The sequence below is a fragment of the Notamacropus eugenii genome, chromosome 1 (assembly GCF_028372415.1).
Source record: "Notamacropus eugenii isolate mMacEug1 chromosome 1, mMacEug1.pri_v2, whole genome shotgun sequence".
Classification (NCBI taxonomy): Eukaryota; Metazoa; Chordata; class Mammalia; order Diprotodontia; family Macropodidae; genus Notamacropus; species Notamacropus eugenii.
The window spans coordinates 409,673,290-409,685,666 of record NC_092872.1 but is presented as its reverse complement, the minus strand read 5'-3'; the positions used below and the strand labels follow the sequence as shown (position 1 = coordinate 409,685,666).

The following is a 12,377-nucleotide window of genomic DNA, read 5'->3' as shown; positions in this document are numbered from 1 at the left end:
TTTATACCCCAATACATGGTCAGTTTTTATGTAGGTGCCATATACCACTGAAAAAAAACAACAGTGTTTCTATTCCCATTCAGTTTCTCCAGAGGTCTATCATATATAACTTTTCTAAAATTCTATCCATTCCCTTAGCTTCTTTCTTTTTTATTTTGTGGTTAGACCTATCTAGTTCTGAGAGGGGAAAGTTGAGGTCCTTCACTAGTATAGTTTTACTATCTATTTCCTCCTATAACTCATGTAACTTTTCCTTTAAGAAACTAGATAAAAAGTATTTGTTGCATATGTTTAGCATTGATGTTACTTAATTGTCTATCATATCTTTTGGCAAAATTTAGTTTTCCTGCTTATCTCTTTTAGTTAGATCTATTTTTGGTTTTGCTTTGTCTGAAATCATGATATCAACACCTGCTTCTTTTACTTTCACTGAAGCATAATTGATTCTTGCTCTAGGTTCTTATTTTTACTCTGTGTCTGTCTGCTTCAAGAATGTTTCTTATAAACAGCTTATTGTAAGATTCTGTTTTTTAATCCATTCTGCTATCTGCTCCCATTTTATTGGTGAATTTATCCCATTCACATTCACAGTTAAGATTACTGTGTATTTCCCTCTATTCTGTTCCCCCTCTTTCCATTTATCCTTCACTTTCTGTCTTTTCACCCTGTCCCTCCTCAAAAATGTTTTACTTTTAACTATCCCCCTAGTTTGTTCTCCTTTCTGTCATTCTCCTCCTCTCTTATACCCCTTCCTTCCTACTTCCATGTAGGATAAGATAGATTTCTATTCCCAGCTGAATGTGTATGTTATTCCCTCTTTGAGCCAATTCCAATGAGAGTAAGGTTAAACTGCTGCTTTCCACCCCATATTCATTTCTCCTACTATTGCAAAAGCTCTTTCGTGACTCTGTTATGTGAGATAATTTACCTCATTCTACCTCTCTTTTCCCCCTTCTTCCATTGTATACCTTTTCTCACTCCTTAATTTTATTTTTTGGGATATCATCCCATCATAGTCCACTCACACCCATTCCCTCTGTCTATGTACAATCCTAACTGCCTAATGATAATAACATTCTTAGGAGTTACAAGTATCACCTTCCCATGTAGGAATGTAAACAGTTTAATCTTATTGAATCCCTTATGATTTCTCTTCCCTGTTTACCTTTTTATGCTTCTCTTGAAATAAATTTTCTATTTAGCTCTGGTTTTTTCATCAGAAATGCTTAAAAATCTTCAATTTTGTTAAATGTCTACTTTTTTCCACTGAAGAATTAATTTTACTCATTTCTGTTGGAGAGGTGATTCTTGGTTGTAATCCTAGCTTCTTTGTTCTCTGGAATATCATATTCCAAGCCTTCTGATCTTTTAATGTAGAAGCTGCTAAATCCTGTGTGATCCTGACTGTGGCTCTACAATATTTAAATCATTTCTTTCTGGATGCTTGCAGTATTTTTTCTTTGCCCTGGAAAATCAGGGGATTTGGCTAAACCATTCCTGGGAGTTTTCATTTTGGGATTTCTTTCAGGAGGTGATTGGTGCATCCTTTCAATTTCTTTTTTACCCTCTACTTCTAGGATATCAGGATAGTTTTGCTTGATAATTCCTTGAACTATATAATGTCTAGCCTCTTTTTTTTCATCATGGCTTTCAAGTAGTCTAATAATTCTTAAATCATCCTCTCCTGTATCTATTTTCCAGGTCAGTTGTTTTTCCAATGAGATATTTCACAACCTCTTCTCAACTTTTTCATTCTTTTGTTTTCATTTTATTGCTTCTTGATATTTCATGAATTCATTAGCTTCCACTTTTCCACTCAATTGTCTTCAGTTCACTTTTGTACCTCCTTTTCCCTTTGGTCAATTCTGCTTTTTAAGGAGTTCTCTTCGGAAAATTTTTGTACATCTTTTTCCACTTGGCCAATTCTGCTTTTTAAGGAGTTATTTTCAGTGGATTTCTATGTCTCTTTTTTACTATTTGGCCTATTTTGTTTTTTAAGGTTATTTTTTAAATGTTTTTTTTGTGCCTCTACCAAATTGTTGATTTTTTTTCATGATTATTATGAGTTACTCTCACTCTCTCCTCATTTTTCTTTTGCCTCCATTATTTGTTTTCTAAAATCCTTTTTGAGTTCTTCCAGAGTCTGAGACCAATTCACATTTTTCTTTAAGGCTTTGTATGTATGTGTTTTAATTTAATTTTCTTCTTCTGAGTTTTATGTTTTGACTTTTCTTGTCACCATAGTAAGTTTTCATGGTCATGTTCTTTTTTTTTATTGTTTGCTCAATTTCCAGCCTATTTTTTTTACTTTTAACCTTATGTTAAGACTGTGCTCCGCTTCTGTCATGACAGGGACACTATCCCAAGCTTGAGGTTTTTCATACTGTTGTTTTCAGAGCTAGTTCTGGGGATTTGTAAATTCTCATTTCTTCAAAGGTGGTATGATCTAAGGAGAAGTGTGGTCACTCCTCTCCTAGCCTGTGTTCTGGTCTGTCAGTGACCATAAGCTTCCTTTTCTACCCTGAAATTGTGACCAGGGTCTGTGCTCCCACTAGTGCTCCTCCTTCTCCTGGGAGTGTGATCCAGGCCTGCATATGGGCAATAAAACAGTGTACTGTTCCCAGTACCAGTAAAGGGTCCTCTGTATTCTCCTTCTGACAAGTTGTCCTATTCCCTTACTGTCTGTGGATGAGAGCTACAGAAACTGCCACCACCAATTCAGTTACCACACCCCCCTCCCCAAGGCCTGCTACCGGACTGCTAGGACAGGGCCTTTGCTGACTGGCCTGTACTCCACTCTCTCTCCAGTGAGAGAGACCTTTCTTGTCAACCATCCAAGTTATCTTGGGCTAGAACATTGTTTCACCCCATCTTTTTGTTGGTTCTTTTGCTCCAGAATTTGTTTTGAGATATTATTTTTAATTTTGTTTGGAAAGGAATTTGGAGAGCTCAGGTGAGTCCCTCCCTTTACTCTGCCATTTTGGCTCCCAGACTTATGCTTTAGAAAAATCATTTTGGAATTTGAGGATGTTTTAGAGTGGGAAGAGACTTGAGTCAGAGAAACCAGTAAGAAGGCAGGGTTGAAGATGTAATAATGGCCCAAACTAGGGTTGTGGTTGTATAAGTAGAGAGAGGGGAACACACAGAAAAGATGCTGTGAAGATAAAAACGACAAGATTTGGCCACAGATTGGATGAAAGGAGAATAAGAGTGAGGAAGGAAGGAAATGAGTATTTATGTGGTACCTGCTATGTGTCAGGCAAAATGCTAAATGCTTTACAGATATCTCATTTAATCGTCACAACAACTCTGGAAAATAGGTGCTCTAGTTAGCTCCATTTAACACTTGAGAAAACTTGACCAGGGCCACACCAGTAGGAAGTGTCTAAGTTGGAATTTAAATTCAGGTCTTCTTGACCCCAGGCCCAGTGATCTATCCATTGTTCCAACTAGATGCTCCTAGGACACTACAACTGCAAAACTAGGAGCCTGGGAAGATGATGTTGCCTACAACATATAAGAGAAGTTCAGAAGATGGAAGTGTATGGGGGAAAAGGCTAATGAGCTCTGTTTTGGTCTGATTGAGTTTGAGATGCCTGTAAGATATATAGTTTGAAATCTCCAAAAGGTAGTTGGTGATGCGTGATGGTAGCTCATGAGAGAGACTGGGGCAGGATATATAGATTTGAGAATCATCTGTATAGCGATGGTAATTGAACTCTTGGTAGTTGATGAGATTGCTAAGCAAAATAGTATGTAAGGATAAGAGAAGAGGGCCTAGCTCTCTGTGAGTTCACATGAGTATCTTTATACTGATTTCCTTTTTTCTTCTTGTATTTGTTTTTCTTTGTATTTTCATTTTCATTCTTTAGTTTCCCATCTGTCTGGGACCTAGAACTCCTTACAATCTACTGTTCCCAAATTGGAGGTATTTGGCATACCCTTCCTTCCTTCCTTCCTTCCTTCCTTCCTTCCTTCCTTCCTTCCTTCCTTCCTTCCTTCCTTCCTTCCTCTCTCTGTCTCTCTGTCTCTGTCTCTGTCTCTCTCTCTCACACACACATACACATACACACACACACACACACACACACACACACACGCACCATTTCCATCCTAGCAGCCAGTCAGATCCAGGCTAGAAAGAGGCTCCTCCTCCTGCATTTTTTGTAGGATAAAACTATCCTGCAGTCAGACCAAGATATTATCAGCTGCTCTGGTATGGTCAGAGAACTCCAGCAGATACCTAAATAAAACATATCCATCACTATTTCAAGTAGTTCTCTGTGCTGGTTTGTGATTCATTTCCCAAACTCCTCATCTATTTCTTCTTTCTGTCCAAATGTCATGTAGTATAACTTGATTAAAACACTGCTTCTCTTTCTCCTTCTATTGATTCTGTGCCCAATGTTCTCCACCCTCCTCCTCTTTCCTGTACTGGTTCCATGCTTTTTTCACTCTACATCTCCTTCTTTCACCCATGCTGAAAGTACAGAAGCCACTCATAGGCCCAATCCTATCACTGATCAGCGTGGAAGTTTTGATCTCCTCAGTCCACCCCTCCTTATGTCAGCCTGATACCTCAGGGACCACCGTGTTGGACTCAGTGTAGGCATCGCATCGGCTCTTAACCCTACTTCAGCCTAAAACTCCCAAGCTCAAGGAATTCAGAATCCCTGGTGACAGTTTGCTGCACCCTAGTGCCCTCCCTACAGCATGCAACACTAGATCAATCCCTCCCTGGTGAATTTTTTATACATCCTTTGAGGCCTAGCACATAAATAATCTACTTCATGAAGACTTCCTTAATTCTCCACTTCCACTCTTCATTTAAAAAACCCTTCTTCCTTTGACCTCACAAAGTGCTTTGGCACATCTCTAATACTGTTAGTATGCAATATTGTATATATATGTATATATATATAATATTTAAGTTTTATTTTTGTACTATACTATGGTTTCTAAAGGTATGGCTGATATTTGTTTAGTCTTCATATCCCAAACACTCCTCTTTTCCCAAACCTCTGCCAAGTCATATTATTCAGTGTAGGACCCTGTACCAAGTAAGTGATGAAAGGATTTTTGTTGAAATGGTAGTTGTTGAAAATATATGGAACACCCTCCTTCTTTCCAGAGTGCACCGTCAGTCAAACTGTTTACAGCAATCGGTCAAGCACTGTCTTTCCCACTCTGCTTGAGGAAAAACATAGGATGGCTGTGAGATGCAATGTTCTTTTAAGTCAAATAAGGGAAATAGTTGCCATTGGCAACAGAGCACTGAACTGAAAAACTCAGCAATTCAAAATAGTTGGGGAGAAAACCTGCATGATTCTGGGAAGAAGGAAATTTTGGTTCTGGTTTATCTCCACCTCAAAATTGATATGTAAGCTCAAGCAAAGCTCATTTTCTCAGCAGGACTCAGTTTCTTCCTCTGTAAAATGAGGGGGTTAGACTGCAAGGGCCGTCACAGTTCCAAAATGATATAAAAGTAAAAATATAACAAAACAAACAAAAAAATCCTAAAATGTAAAATATTCTGGAGGAGTTTTAAATGCCATAACAAATATGGATAGCAACATGATGCTCTAGAAAGTTTGCTTAGAGTGCTTGCTACAGCAAATAGGAAAATTCAATAAAATTTCAGAATGTTGGAATGTAGAATATTAAAGAGTGCTTAGAAACAGGATGCAAAATGTTAAAGCTCAAAGGGTCACTACACCAATAAAATGTCATTATTAGAAATGACTTCAGAAAGTAGAATGTAGAATGTTTGCACTGGAAAGAGAATCTCATAATATAGAACATGGAATCTCAAAGGGACCTGACAATATGGACTATAGAATACTGGAAATGAAGCAGCCTTGAAACATACGAGGTCAGATGGGAGGACATTGTCCTCCAAGCTGAAAAGGGATCCAAGAGAGTACCTGACCCAAGCCCTCATTTTACAGAGGATGAATCTCTGGTTAGGATTAGGGAGGTGATTTGTCCAAAACTGAATATCAGATTAGTGAGCAAACTGAAACTAGAATTAAATCTCTTAATTCTTAGCAGGTCTACTATTTGATTATATAGGTTCACAGATTTGGAACTGTAATCTACTTTAAAGATTCATCAAGTCCAATGTTCTCATTTCATAGATTAAAAAAAAATCACCCAAGACTCAGAAAGGTTAAGTGATTTATCCATGGTCACACAGGTAGTAGGTAGGAATATTTGATAATTATAAAATAATCATCAGTCCTCATGAAGGTAGCCAAGAAGAATTGGAAATCTCCCCTGCCACCCAAATCTTAACTATTAATTTGCTTAGTAAATCCCTTCTTGGTAAATAGTGTGGATGTGAATTGTATCCCAACGTTTGCGAGCTTCACAAATTCACAAAATATGGGAAGTCTATGGATGCGATGTATTTAGAACTTTAAAAGTTAGCCTTCTTTTGTTATTTTCATTAGTTTTCTTTTCTCTGATCAGAACGTTTTCTCTCCTGCCCTCTCTTCCTTCTTCCCTTTTATACCATTCTCTTAGAGGATAGATTTCACAGAACGTCATAACTGAAGGGAATCACAGAATGTCAGAACTGGAAGAGAGACCTTAAAAACTGTGACATAGAATGTCTCCCTCTATACTTTCTGTCTCAGGGATATCATCAGTTCCCAAAGGTTCAGTTAGCATCTCTGGACAGATGATTCCTATATTTATATTTATTTATCCTGGTCTCTCACCTAACCTTCAGGTAGGCATGATTGACTACTGTTGGCCATCTCCAACTAGCTATACATATAGTTGTCCCAAATTCAATATGTCAAAAAACAGAATTTCCCTTTAAACCACACTCTTCTCCCAGTTTCCCCATTTTTGTTGAGAGGACCACTATTATTCTGGTCACTCATATCGGCAACTTCAACATTTTTTTCAATATTTCATTCAACACTTTTCACTATTCATTCTTCCTCACCCTGTTCCACATCCAATCCGTTACCACAATTCATCCCTTTTAGCTCTAAAAGTCTAACATCCACCCTCTTCACTCCACTCATGAATTGCAGACCTTCATCATTGTTGCCTGGACTATTGTTAACAATTTCCTAATTAGATTCCCAGCTTACAGTCTCTCTTCTCGCCAACCCATTGTCTACCTAACTGCTAAATAATATTTCTAAAACGTAAGTCTGGCCATGTCAACATTTCCCTGTTGCAGTTTACTTTTCAAATTTATTGTACATTATTACCCTAAATGGAGATAACTGACCTACTGGGGTTCCCTGAACTCCACATTCCACCTCTGTGCCTGTTGCCCATGTCTAAAAGGCATTCTTCCCTCCCCTTCCCTCCCCTCTTAGTATCTCTAGCTTCCTTCAAAGGCTCAGTCCTGTGCCATCTCCAAAAGAAAATCTTTCCTGATCCTCCTGTTTGTCTTATTTGCATTATCTATATGTGCATATGTGTGTATATGTAGCAAACTCCTTGAGGCCAGGCACTAATTTTCCTTTTAGCTTGAATCCCTACCACCCTGCACAGCACCTGGCACATATTAGATTGGATTGATTGGATTAGAAGAGATTTTTAGGAACATAAACTGTAATAAGAGAACTTAAAGCAGAATATAGATTGTCTGATCCGCAAGGGAACTTAGAAGTTGTCTCAGCCAACACCCTCATTTTGCAAATGGGAAAACTGAGGTTCACAGAGAGGAAGAGCTTCTCTAAAGCTCACACAGTGAGGTACTGGAAGGGATGTCTTTCAGGATAGAGCTCTTTCCATTACATATTGCCAAATGTTGCTACTTCCTTTGGATGCTCCTGGGTAGCAGCCAGTTCTGGGAGCAGGTTAGGGCTCTGTGCGTGTGTGTTGGGATAGGAGCTGGCAGGGGGGAGGATTATAGTTACTAGCTGGGGCTAAGGAGGTCTGGCTTCCTAAACAGGAAAAAAAAATACAAAGGAAATCAGGGTTAAAGACATCCTGCGACCCTGTCTCTGGCTTGTGGGCACGGGTCCAGAAAACAGCAGGGAAGGGACAAGGAATAGGGTTTGCAGATTTCTGGAGATGGAAACAGAAGAGAAAAATGAGGAGGAAGGGAGGCCACATGGTAGCTGGACGCCTACCCTCTGTAGCCCAAGTATATAGGAAAACAAGGCAGGGGAGAGGGAGTAGAGGTCTGCCGGCTACAGTTAGTAACTCAATCCCTGCTCTGAAAATAAGCTGGGTTCTAAAATAGACCATGAGGGTAGGGAGAGGGAGGGAGAGAGTAGATGGGGTGTATGAGAGTAAGGGTTTTCCCCAGCACCACTGAGGAAAACTGAGCCAGAGGGGACTAAGGTACTTTCCTTCCATGACTCGGTTTTCTCACAAATATTTGATTTGTCTAAACACTAATAAGGAATATAGCCGGGAATCGTGTGGCCTTGGGCAAATTTCTTTACCTCTATGATCTGCATACGTATGTTTTAAAATCTCTTCAGCTCAGACATTCAGTTGTCTAAGTTCTGATATATTTTTTAGTACTAATATTCTACGTTCCATCTTCTAAGCTTCTTTCCAGCTGAGAAATTCTGTCCTAAAATTCCTTCCAGGTCTAATGCCAGTAATATGAAGATAATACATGTACTTCCTTCCTCACAACACTGTTGTAATTAATGGGCTTTGTAAACTTTAGAGTGTTATAAAAATGAAAAGTCTTAATTTTAAAAATTTATTTTTATTCGAAACAATATACACCAGATAAAATGGGCATTTACACATAAATAATAGAACAGAATAAGAGAATTATGCATGAAACTGCATTTTCAAGTATGTAATAACTTCAGACTATAACTTTCAAATCTGTCTTGCTTCTCTATGTTTCTTTATGTCCTCTCTTCCTATGTCTAAATATTTTTAAAAGATGCCTCAATGATTTTTTTCTTTCCTTCTCTTCCTATGTCTCCTTTTCTTCTTCCTTTTCCTCCTATTTCTCCATCTTTACCTGTTTCATCTACTCCTCCCGTCACTCTTGTTGGAAAAGAAGAATAAAGTCCTTATAACATATGTATCATCAAACAAAATGAATTCCTACATTGGATATGTCTGAAAATGCATATCTTACTCTACAATTTCAGTCCATCACTTCTCTTTTAAGAGATGATTAACAAGCTTCATCACCAGTCCTCTAATTGTCTAGTCATTGTGTTAATCAGAGTTCTCAAAACTTTCAAAGCTGTTTTCTTCATAATATTATTATTATATAAATTTTCCTCCTGGTTCCGCTCACTGTACTCTGCATCAGTTTATTCAGGTCTTATCAGCTTCCTCTGAAACCATCCGTGCCATTCTTTCTTATGACAAAGGAATGTTCTATTACGCTTACATACCAAAATTTGTTTATCCAATTCCCAATTGATAGGCATTCCCTTAACTTCCAAACCTTTCCTACTACCAAAAAACAAAAAAAAACAAGCCCTACTATAAATATTCTTGAACATGTAAAACTTTTTCTTTTTTCTTTGTTTTCTTTGGGATTATGAGCCTGATAATGGTATTGATGGGTCAATAGATATGCACAAGTCAGTCATTTGGGGTGTACAGTTTCAAACTATTTTCCATAATGATGGACAAATTCACAGCTCCACTGATGGTGTATTGGTATGCCTATTTTCCTGCAGTCTCTTCAGCAATTATCCTTTTCCAGTTTTATCAGTTTTGCAAATCTAGCAGATATGAGATGGAATCACAGAATTGCTTTTGTTTTCATTTCTCTAATGACTGGTGTTTGGGAGTTTGTTTTTTTAATATCTTTGCTTATTATTTGGATTTCTTCCTTTGAACACCATCTGTGTAAATCATACATTATATCTATAAGTAGATCATTATTCTACCTGGGAATGGCTCTTGTTCTTATAAATTTGATTTAGTTTCTTTTATCTTGGCGAGACCTTTATTGGAGAAATTTGCTACAAAACTGCCACCCCCAGTTAACTATTCCCCTTCAAATTTTAACTGCTCTGATTTTGTGCAAAATCTTTTAAATTTTATATGCTCTTTACCTTGTTTTCTTTCTTTCTCTTCCTTTCTTCCCTTCTCCCTCCCTCCCTTCCTCTTTCCTTCCCTCCATTCTTTCCTTTCTTCCTTTCTTCTTTCTCACCTTGATCTTGAACTCTTCCTCACTCACAGATCTAAAAAGGTAATTTCATCCTTACTTCTGTTATTTCTTTACAATATTATCTTTTATTTCTAAGTCATTTATCCATTTAGAGCTTATCTTGATCTATCATGTAATATATTGAATTGTACTTAATTTCTGCCTGACTGCTTTCTAGTTTTCCCAGAAGTTTTTGTTGAATAGTGTGTCCTTACCCCAGTAGTTTTGGTCTTTGGGTTCATCAAACAACTGTGCTTGCTTCTTTATCTAATCTTTTCTACTAATCGAATAGTACCAAATAGTTTGGATAATTATTTATTTATAGCATAGTTGGATATCCGGTTCTACCAGAGAAGAAAACTATTATTCTTGCTACTGCCCAGAGTGGCTCTTGATAGGAATTCAGATCTCCTAGCTACAGGGCATTTTCAGCTCATGAACACAGGAATCTCTACAATGGGCTAAAAGGGAAGATTTCCTAGGGACTCCAGCAGAAAGCATGGTCTCAATACCTGACGACCTAACAGACTGCCACTGGTGGGGGACCAAGTTGTACCAGCCCACCAAGAGTTTCCAGACAAGAGCTTTGCTATGAAAGATCTACTTCCGTGCTTTCTAAGCCTGTAGTAGCCTTATGTAATCAAAGCGGGCAATCCAAACCCTGTGATAAAGGATTAAGATCATAGATTTTGATTCAGAAGATCTGAGTTCAAGCCGTCTGATAATTGCTACCTGTATGAATTTGGATGAGTCCATTTCTCTTCTGTAAAATGGTATATTATGATGCATCCATAGAAATGGAAGTGGTGCTATTATGCCCACAATATCCTCAAAAGGTAGGATGAAGGAGCAGTCATCATCCCCAGATGCAAAGTCCCAGAGATACCAAATGACTATTAATGATTCACTAAGTGTATATAAAGTGCCTATATTGCCTAAGGTGGGTAGCTTTAGCGCTAGGATTGCTCCTCCAAACTGTGGAGATTCAGCCTGGCTGACCTTAGGCAAATCATTTCTGCTTCTGGGGCCACAGTTTCCCCTATGTGAAATAAAGAGTTTAACTAGATGGTCTTTCGAGACCTTTCCTTGTCTGATTCTAGGATCTCCAGGTCAGTGCCTTTTCCAGCAAACTCTTCTGAGCTGCAACAGTTCTGGGGCCAGGTCAAGGTGGGAAAAAGAGAACATGAGATCTTTAGAAGGGTTCCAACTGGGAAGCAAAAGAACCAGATATCAACTATTTGTCAAAGTCTTCCTCTGTTCTCCCACAAGCTATTTTATAAGTATTTTAGAAAAAGAGGCTATAGAATCATGTTGTCAGAGCTAAAAGGCTCCTTGTTTCACACAGGGGCAAACTGAGGGCTAGGGAAGCGAAGAGATTTGTCTAAATTCGCACAATGAATTAGCATCTGATCTGGAACAAGAGCTGAAGTTTCCTGGATCATGGGTTCTTCCCACCATACCACCTTGTCCCTCTATATGTGTGGTAAGTACGTACGTGTGTGTGCATGTGTGTGTGTGCGTGTGTGGTGTGTGCGTGTGAAATAGAGGAAGTATTTATGCTCAGAATTGTGCCTCTGCATCCTTTCCACTTTATTACCAGTTAATTAGTTTTTCATTTCTTTTGGCCTGATCCATTTCCCACACATGTCCTCCCAAGCTTTTCCTCTGAGTTCCCCAGGGCTCCAAACAACAGACCTGCCTTCATGTCAGCACCTCTAAGCATGTGATACTCTCTGGACCTGGGGCTGGAGGGGTCTTTGTGACTGTGTTTACCATTTAACTACCAATGACAATTGCTCTATTTCCAAATGAAACTCAGAGAGCTGCCTCTGCCCTTCATTCTATCTTCTAATGTTTCTCCCAGTTCTGAGGTTCATAGAATCACAGAATTTCACAGTTCGAAGGGACATTGATAGCTATCCAGTCCTGGCTTCACTTGGAAAGAAAAAAAAAATCCCCTTCAGATCAGACCCCAAAAGCGGTCAATCCAGTCTTTGCCTGAAGCTTTCTAATGAGAGAAAGCCTACCAGACACCCCATCCTGCTTTGGGGCAGCTCTAAGTGTTTATTTTCATCGAGCCTAAACTTGCCTCTATCTTTTAAGGCCTCTTCCAGATATGATATGCTTTGTTCTAATCTTAACTTCATTCCAAGTTGCTTTGATTTTCTATGTTCTCTTTTAATGGTCCATACTATAGAACCTACTCTTCTTCCCCCCCTCACCTCTCCCAACCCCTCTTTTTCCTCACCCCCACTTTCTCCTC

General features: G+C 38.6%; 1 protein-coding gene across 3 annotated transcripts in view; it reads left to right on the top strand.

Annotated features, from left to right (window-relative positions):
• Positions 1 to 12,377, top strand: part of ADRB2 (adrenoceptor beta 2) — a 127,475-nt gene that overhangs the window by 40,282 nt on the left and 74,816 nt on the right. The window contains exon 2 of one of the 3 annotated variants that reach the window (XR_011971985.1): positions 11,460 to 11,597. The exons of the other annotated variants lie outside the window; for them this stretch is intronic. The gene's annotated coding sequence lies outside the window, so the exon portion shown is untranslated. The remainder of the gene's footprint in view (positions 1 to 11,459; positions 11,598 to 12,377) is intronic. 3 annotated transcript variants of the gene reach the window in all.